Source organism: Cetorhinus maximus, chromosome 11, assembly GCF_964194155.1.
Source record: "Cetorhinus maximus chromosome 11, sCetMax3.hap1.1, whole genome shotgun sequence".
In the NCBI taxonomy this organism is placed as follows: domain Eukaryota; kingdom Metazoa; phylum Chordata; class Chondrichthyes; order Lamniformes; family Cetorhinidae; genus Cetorhinus; species Cetorhinus maximus.
The window spans coordinates 34,308,762-34,315,727 of NC_135889.1; the positions used below are offsets into that span (position 1 = coordinate 34,308,762).

Consider the following 6,966-nt stretch of genomic DNA (forward strand, 5'->3'; position numbering starts at 1 on the left):
GAGCAGAAAGTGAAAGGATATATAATGGTTGGGTAAGTAAAAAGAAGTTTACTGCAATTTTTAAGCTTATAAATTTATTGGAACTCTCATGACCCTCTGCTTTGCTACAGCTTTGTGTCATCTTCAAAACCTTATAATCTCAGTCCCCTTCTAATCTGACACCAAACTGTGACATGATTCAGTACATTGCCCAAAATTAATGCGTTTGAACACTAAAGATATTCCTACCTGTTTGGAGATGTATGTTTTAATTTCTTTTTTTTCCCTCTTAAGACTGAGGTTTCTGTGTACAGCTGGAACCCACTTCTGTTTCGATTCCTTTCTGTTTCTGTTTATCTCTCCCTCACTTTCTCTCTATCTGTTTTTCTCCCCCATTCTTCAGTTTAATGCACTTTATGAAGTTTATAAAAAGCAATTTCATTTTTCCTTTTGTACACTTTTTTAAAAGAAAGGATTTTAATATAAATTAAACATGAATAAACAAGAAAACAAAAGCTTTGCAGGGTTGTGGGGGAAGAAGAGGGGAGTGGGCCTGATTCAATAGTTCTTTCAAGTGCCAACATAGCATGATGTGCCTAATGGTGTCCTGTGCTTGAAGCTCTGATTCTAAAAGTTCTGAAATTTGCCATTTTTCTCTCCAAATTACTTGGAAAAAACTCAGTAGACATAGCTAGAAGTTAAAGAAAAATACCCCATCAATACAGTTAAGTGAACAGTACTTATGCACCCTGAGAAATTAGGTACACAGCACATGCTCTGTGAAGAAACCAGTATCAATTCATAGCATACAGAATCTTACTTAGCTCTGCCCTAAAATATCAAGTCTAAGTTTAGCTCTTGGGAGTGGCTGAGGATGTCAAATGAAAACTAATAAAAGTTTAAGATGATACAAAAATGAATTCAGTTGATAAATTTGATCATGTTATTGTGAATTATTATTCTGCTGAAAGTTTACTTTGTTTGATCCTTTTGGTCAATAGGAATGTCAATATACGAATTAAAACATTAAAAACTATTTTTAAAAAGCTTCTTGATCAATTTTGGGGGGAAAGTTCCAAGTTTTTTTATTATTATGAATTTGAGCAACCTTGGCAAGATGGTAGCCCAAATCTTCCAGTCCCTATATCATCAGAGACCGGATGTACAATGGAAGATGTGTGACAGAGCCCTGCAGAAGTCCTGATGTGCAGACATATGTGGTGATCGCCCGGGAGGTTCAAACTTCCGATGGGCAATTCTCTGCTGCACGGGGCTCTGCGCAAACATCTCCACCCCTGATCTTAGGGCAGAGACTTGTGCTAGATCTGCACGACTTACCTTGATATTTACCCAGGAAATGTTAGACAATTTAAAACCTAGTTTAACACCTGGGTAACTCCACAACTGACACCACCTTCCACCCCCCACCGATCACTCTACAACAACTCCCCCTGACCATCAGTCTACCCCCGCCCCCCCCAACAATCTCCCCAACTTGACTATCCGCCCACCCCTACCTAACTACCCCACTCACTCACCCGACTGCCCACTCACCACTTACCTACCACCCACCTCACCCACTCACTAACTCACACAAATTCATTAAAAGACTGAACCTTTAAATACTTATTCAAATACAGCAGCTACTGCTGTAAAAAAAAAAAAGTGTCCTCTCCTTTCCCTAACTCTACTTTGCTCACTGGAATTAGACAGGAGACACTGCACTGCCCATTTCTGTATCAGCCCAGGTCTGCAAGATTCTGGAAGAAATGGGCAGTGGAGTCGGATTGGGCAAATCATGGTGGACAGCAGCAAAGTGTGCAGCATTGCTGCTGACCGGAAGATTTAAGCTGTGACTTATTGCTCATCTCTATTTTCCTGGAGAGCATTAAAGGTCAATTACATAATTTAGCAATGTTGCTATACCAAATAAGGATAACAGTTTTTATTTTACCTGAGGGTCAATAGCTAACCAGTTAGGTTTTTGCAAGAACCCTGCAACTTTTGTGGTCATTTTATCTGATACTGGCCCACAAATTATCAAGACTATTGAATTTGTTTCCCAGCCTGCCATAGTGGATTTGTAATCACAGCTTCTGGTTTGTTAGACTAATTCCGTAGCCTGCAAGCTACTTTAGACAAAACCCATTATAAAAAGAGACATAAGAATTTCTGATGGCAAAAAGTTGACGCAAAAAAATGTGACAGCTGAAAATCAAGTTTTGTGGATAAGAAGTGCAGAAATTTCATCATGGATTTTATCAGAAAATATATTTCAAGTGTAAGGAACATAGCATTTTATTTCTGTTGGACTGTTGTAAAGAACATGTCTTTTTATTTCCTGTTGGACTGTGGATTAAAATTAAAATGGCCACAGGTTAAAAGACATGTCCACTGGTACGGGTTGAGAGATATATACAAGGTTGCAGTCCTGGAACAGTGTGTGCCATGAAAGACAGCTTGGTGCCGGAAAGGAGTCCTGGACCAAGGGAGCTGCCTGGCAACAACGTTTTAATTGGCTGCTAACCAGGTGACCAGGTTTTGTGTGAGAAGCAGTGCAGCAGAATTGCTCCTAACCTGAAAGGAACAAGACCTAAAACGTTTCTCCTGTGTGTGGAAGATTCCAGTAATTCTACAATATTAGCTAGCTGGTTTTTCCTTCTCAAATTTCTATAATCTGTGCACTCTCTCTCTGAAAACCCCTGTCAAGAGGCAAAAGGGGAAAATTAGAGACATTGAAAGGCAAGCGCTCAACCAAACTAAATACTGAAAGTGCTGGAAGACCACCTCGTGTCATCAACAAGAACTGAAAAGAATTTGGAAGACATCGATCAAAATCAATCCATCGAATCCTGTACTCCAGAATTGATGCTATTGAACTATTTTATCCCACCCTTAAAATTCATGATTTGTGTGTCTTATGTGTCATGTGTGTGTGTGTAGGGATTTAAGAAGGGGTAGAGTTTATAAGTTACAGAGTTAGAAATTAGCAGTCCATATTTCTTTCTTTTGCCACTGGTTAACGACAGTTTGTTCAATAGACAGTTATTTACTTATTAAGTTTACAAACCTGGTGCTCGTATTCTGTTAACCTAAATTAAACATTTAGGTAGAATTGGGGCAATCTGGTGGTTTGGTCAAACTCTTCACATTTGTCGCAGCTCGGGGAACAGTGGGGCTTGATAATACAGCGCACTATCCCCAGTGAGTCGTGACACAAGTGATAACTTTCACCAAAGTCTATTGAAGATGCTGAAAATATTAACCTTTTTTTCTTGCAATAATTGACTGGCCTGCCATGCATTTCAGATTTCTAGCACTTGTGTTTATCCTTTAAACTGATGGGATTTTGGTCTATGTGTTACAGTCTGAATTGTGTTCCTGGTATAGTTCTAATCTCTTTTATCTTTGTTTTGTATCTTTAACACAGAGACCTAGAACAAGCTGTGGAAACTGCAACAGAACGCAAGAATGAAAGCGAGTTGAACACTATTCTTTCAAAGTGTACACCAGCCACTGATCAGTTAATTATAGAAAAAATTAACCGAGCAAAAGCTCAGATTTTAAAGAAATAAGATACTTTTCAAAGATGACATTGTGTTTGACCATGTTCCCCACTGATCACTGAGGAGTTAGCTGTTTGTTTTTTTAACGCTTGAATATATGTTCATTGCTAATCTCATGTACAGTTCTGTTTGAAATACAAATACTCATGTGGATATGAATGATAAAATGGCAAATTATTGAAACATGAAAAAGTTGAAATACTTTAATTTAACATTTGTGTCACCATAGAAATGCTGATTATGCACATGTTTTAGATTTCTCTTGTATGGTAAAATATTAGCTTTAAATCTGATATTAGAGACTGCACCGATGTGTAAATGACTTAAAACTAAGTTACTCCATTAACCCAAAGAAAATCAGTGAAAAATGAAGGAGACTAAAAGCACAGTTAATTATGTTATATTTATTCTGCTTTAAAACAAGACACAAATGTCTTCGTGGACTTTTGGTATAGTAATAGATTAAAATTATACTTAAAATCATTACAATTTCTTATCTCTGCAAAATCAGGAGAAGCAAGTACAGAATTGAAAAGCTTCTATTTGGAGATAACGTGGTAGTATATTTGACATGTCCCTGGAAAGATAGTTTCTTTAACTAACTGCCTTCGCTCATTCCAGTTGATTAGAGATCTCTGAACCAAGGATATTTTGCTTATAAAACATAACTTATAATTGTCACACTATACTTAATAGCTTAATCGTCAATGATGCTGATTTGTGTTAATATGTAACTACAGAAAGAGAGGAGTATTGCAGTGATAAATATCTATCATATAAATGTTCCTGTGTTTTGCTGTAATTTTGAAGGAACCAATTGAATAAACATTTCTTTATTTTGCTGTCATTTTATTTATTGGTAAATAACTCTCATGTTGTAGATTTTATAGCTAAAAGAATGTATAATAATTCAATTTTTTCAGCTTATGAAAATGAATGCCTGGGTTCAGCAGTGAGCTGAAGGCAGTTCCTATCTGGTGCAAGACTACAGTACAAAATTGCCTGTGAGTTGGCACAAGTGAACAATTGAAATGCATTGTTGTCTAGAACTGTAGCATAGTGGTTATGTTATTGAATCATAGAATGGTTCCTCCACAGAAGAAGACTATTTAGCCTGTACTGAGTCTCTGCAAGAGCAATTCAGCTAGTCCCACTTTCCAGCCCTTTCTCCACAACTCTGCAATTTTTAAAAATCTTCAGATGCTTATTAATTCCCTTTTTAAAGCCACAATTGAATCTGCCTCAACCACCCTCTTAGGCAGCGCATTGCAGATCCTAACCACTTGCTGCGTTTAAAAAAAAGTTTTCTAGTGTCTCTTTTGGTTCTTCTGTCAGTCACACTACATCTGTGTACCCTGGTCCTTGACCCTTCCACCAAAATGAACAGCTCCTCTTTATCTACTTGGTCTGGACCCCTCGTGACCCATCAAATCTCCTTTCAATCTTCTCTAAAGAGAAAAACCCAGGTTCTCCAGTCTATCCTCATAACTAGTCCTTCATACCTGGAAATATTCTGGTAAATCTTTTCTGCACATTCCCTAAAGTCTTCATATCCTTCCTAAAATGCGGGTTCCCAGAATTGGGCACAATACTCCAGCTGAGTCTAATCTAGTACTTTATAAAGGTTCCTCGCTTTTGTACTTTATGGTTCTATTTATAAACCGTTTCTCAACCTATCCTGCAACAATTTGTGCACATATGCCCCCAGGTCTCTCTGTTGTGACATGTTCACCCACTCCACCAGTTTGTTTATGTTCTCTTGAAGCCTAACTTTATCTGCCTCACAGGTCACAATACTTCCAAGTTTTGTATCATCTGCAAATTTTGAAATTGTGCTCCATTCACCCAAGTCTTGGTCATTAATATAATCAAGAAAAGTAGTGATCCTACCCATAGGGAACTCCAGTGTATAACTTCCTCCAGTCTGAAAAACAACCGTTCTCCACTCCTCTGTTTCCTGTCACTCAGCTAATTTGGTATCCATGTCACCATAGTCTTTCTTATTCCATGGGCTTCAACTTTGCTGATAAGCCTGTGTTAAGAAACCTATACTTACCTTTGGAGGTCAGGAACTCCAGTTCCCGACGAATCTCGGGCCTTCCATGCATGCGCCTGCCGGGAAATGCACGTGCAGTTTGGTTGTTTTGCGTTCTTTAGGCTGGGGACCAGCTCTGCACATGTGCGCAGAAGGGAAAATGGGAAACAGTGTGAAGAGGCAGGTCAGATGACATGGAAGGGAACATGATCATAGTGAGTATGTCCCAGGGAGCAGGACATGGGAGGGGGACAGGGAGAGGTCCCATTCCAGGGACAGGAAGAGGTCCCATTCCAGGGACAGGAAGAGGTCCCATTCCAGGGACAGGGAGAGGTCCCAATCCAGGGACAGGGAGAATTCCAAAAAGGTAGTCCCAGGTAAGGGATGAAGACAGAGGACAGAAATAGGTTCCGTTAAGTGAAGTTATAAGAACAGAGCAGGGCAATAGGCTCCAAATTCAAGAAAGTGTTGCAGGGAGTGAAGATCCAAGAAGGTAGCCAAAGGTGGGTGACTCCATGCTGTGAGCTGTTGGGATCTTTAGACCAGTAATGTTCTGCTTGGCACGACCGAGACGTGCGATTGTGCATGGAAGGTGAAGCTTGAGTGTGCTCGGAAATCCAAGAATCTTGGAAGGCGAGATTGAAACGCTGTAAGATGGGTAATTGTTGAAGATGTCTGAGTGGGAGCAACTTTTGGAGAGAATTCCAAGGCGAGATCTAAATGTGGAGACTGGAAACCCTTGTGAGAAAGACACAGTTTCATTGAGATTGGTTGGCTCACAATTTGAAAAACATCTGGGTGGGCTATTGAGAAATTCATGGAATCTGTTTTGGTCACATCATCTATTGTGCAGTGTGGTGTGTCCGACCACTATTTGCCTGTAAATTCAAATGTACCTCATACCCTGAATGTTAGATTATAAGATAGATATTGTAAATTGTTTTATCTTTCTGAACTTATATAGTAAAGCTTATTCCCGTGGAATCTTGTGGCTTTATTCACATTGTAAGCATCTTGAACCTCAAACTTTCTCTACTGTAAACAAAATGTTAGTCGTCTCTAACTGGATCTTCCCCCACATCCCAGGGTCTGGCCAAGGATCATAACACCTGTTATGTGGTACTTTATCAAGTACCTTTTGGAAGCCTATATACATCCACACATTGACCACACTACCCTGATTAACTTTCTCTGTTACTTCTTCAAAAAACTCAATCAAGTTAGTCAAACACAAATTGCCCTTAATAAATCTGTGCTGGCATTCCTTAATTAATCCACCCTTATCCAAAACTCAGTCCTGAATTAGCATCTCTAAAAATATTCCAAGCATTGAGATTAAACTGGCTGGCAGGTAATTCCTGGATTTATCCTTGCCTTCGTTACCTC

General features: G+C 39.1%; 2 long non-coding RNA genes across 2 annotated transcripts; both read left to right on the plus strand.

Moving 5' to 3' along the window:
- On the plus strand, positions 1 to 4,392 carry LOC144686502 (uncharacterized). The gene is made up of 2 exons (XR_013577936.1): positions 1 to 32; positions 3,410 to 4,392. It is a non-coding gene; the product is annotated as an uncharacterized LOC144686502 (long non-coding RNA).
- An 877-nt stretch (positions 4,393 to 5,269) lies between these two features.
- Positions 5,270 to 6,564, plus strand: LOC144686503 (uncharacterized). The gene is made up of 2 exons (XR_013577937.1): positions 5,270 to 5,841; positions 5,914 to 6,564. It is a non-coding gene; the product is annotated as an uncharacterized LOC144686503 (long non-coding RNA).
- The last annotated feature ends 402 nt before the right edge of the window (positions 6,565 to 6,966 follow it).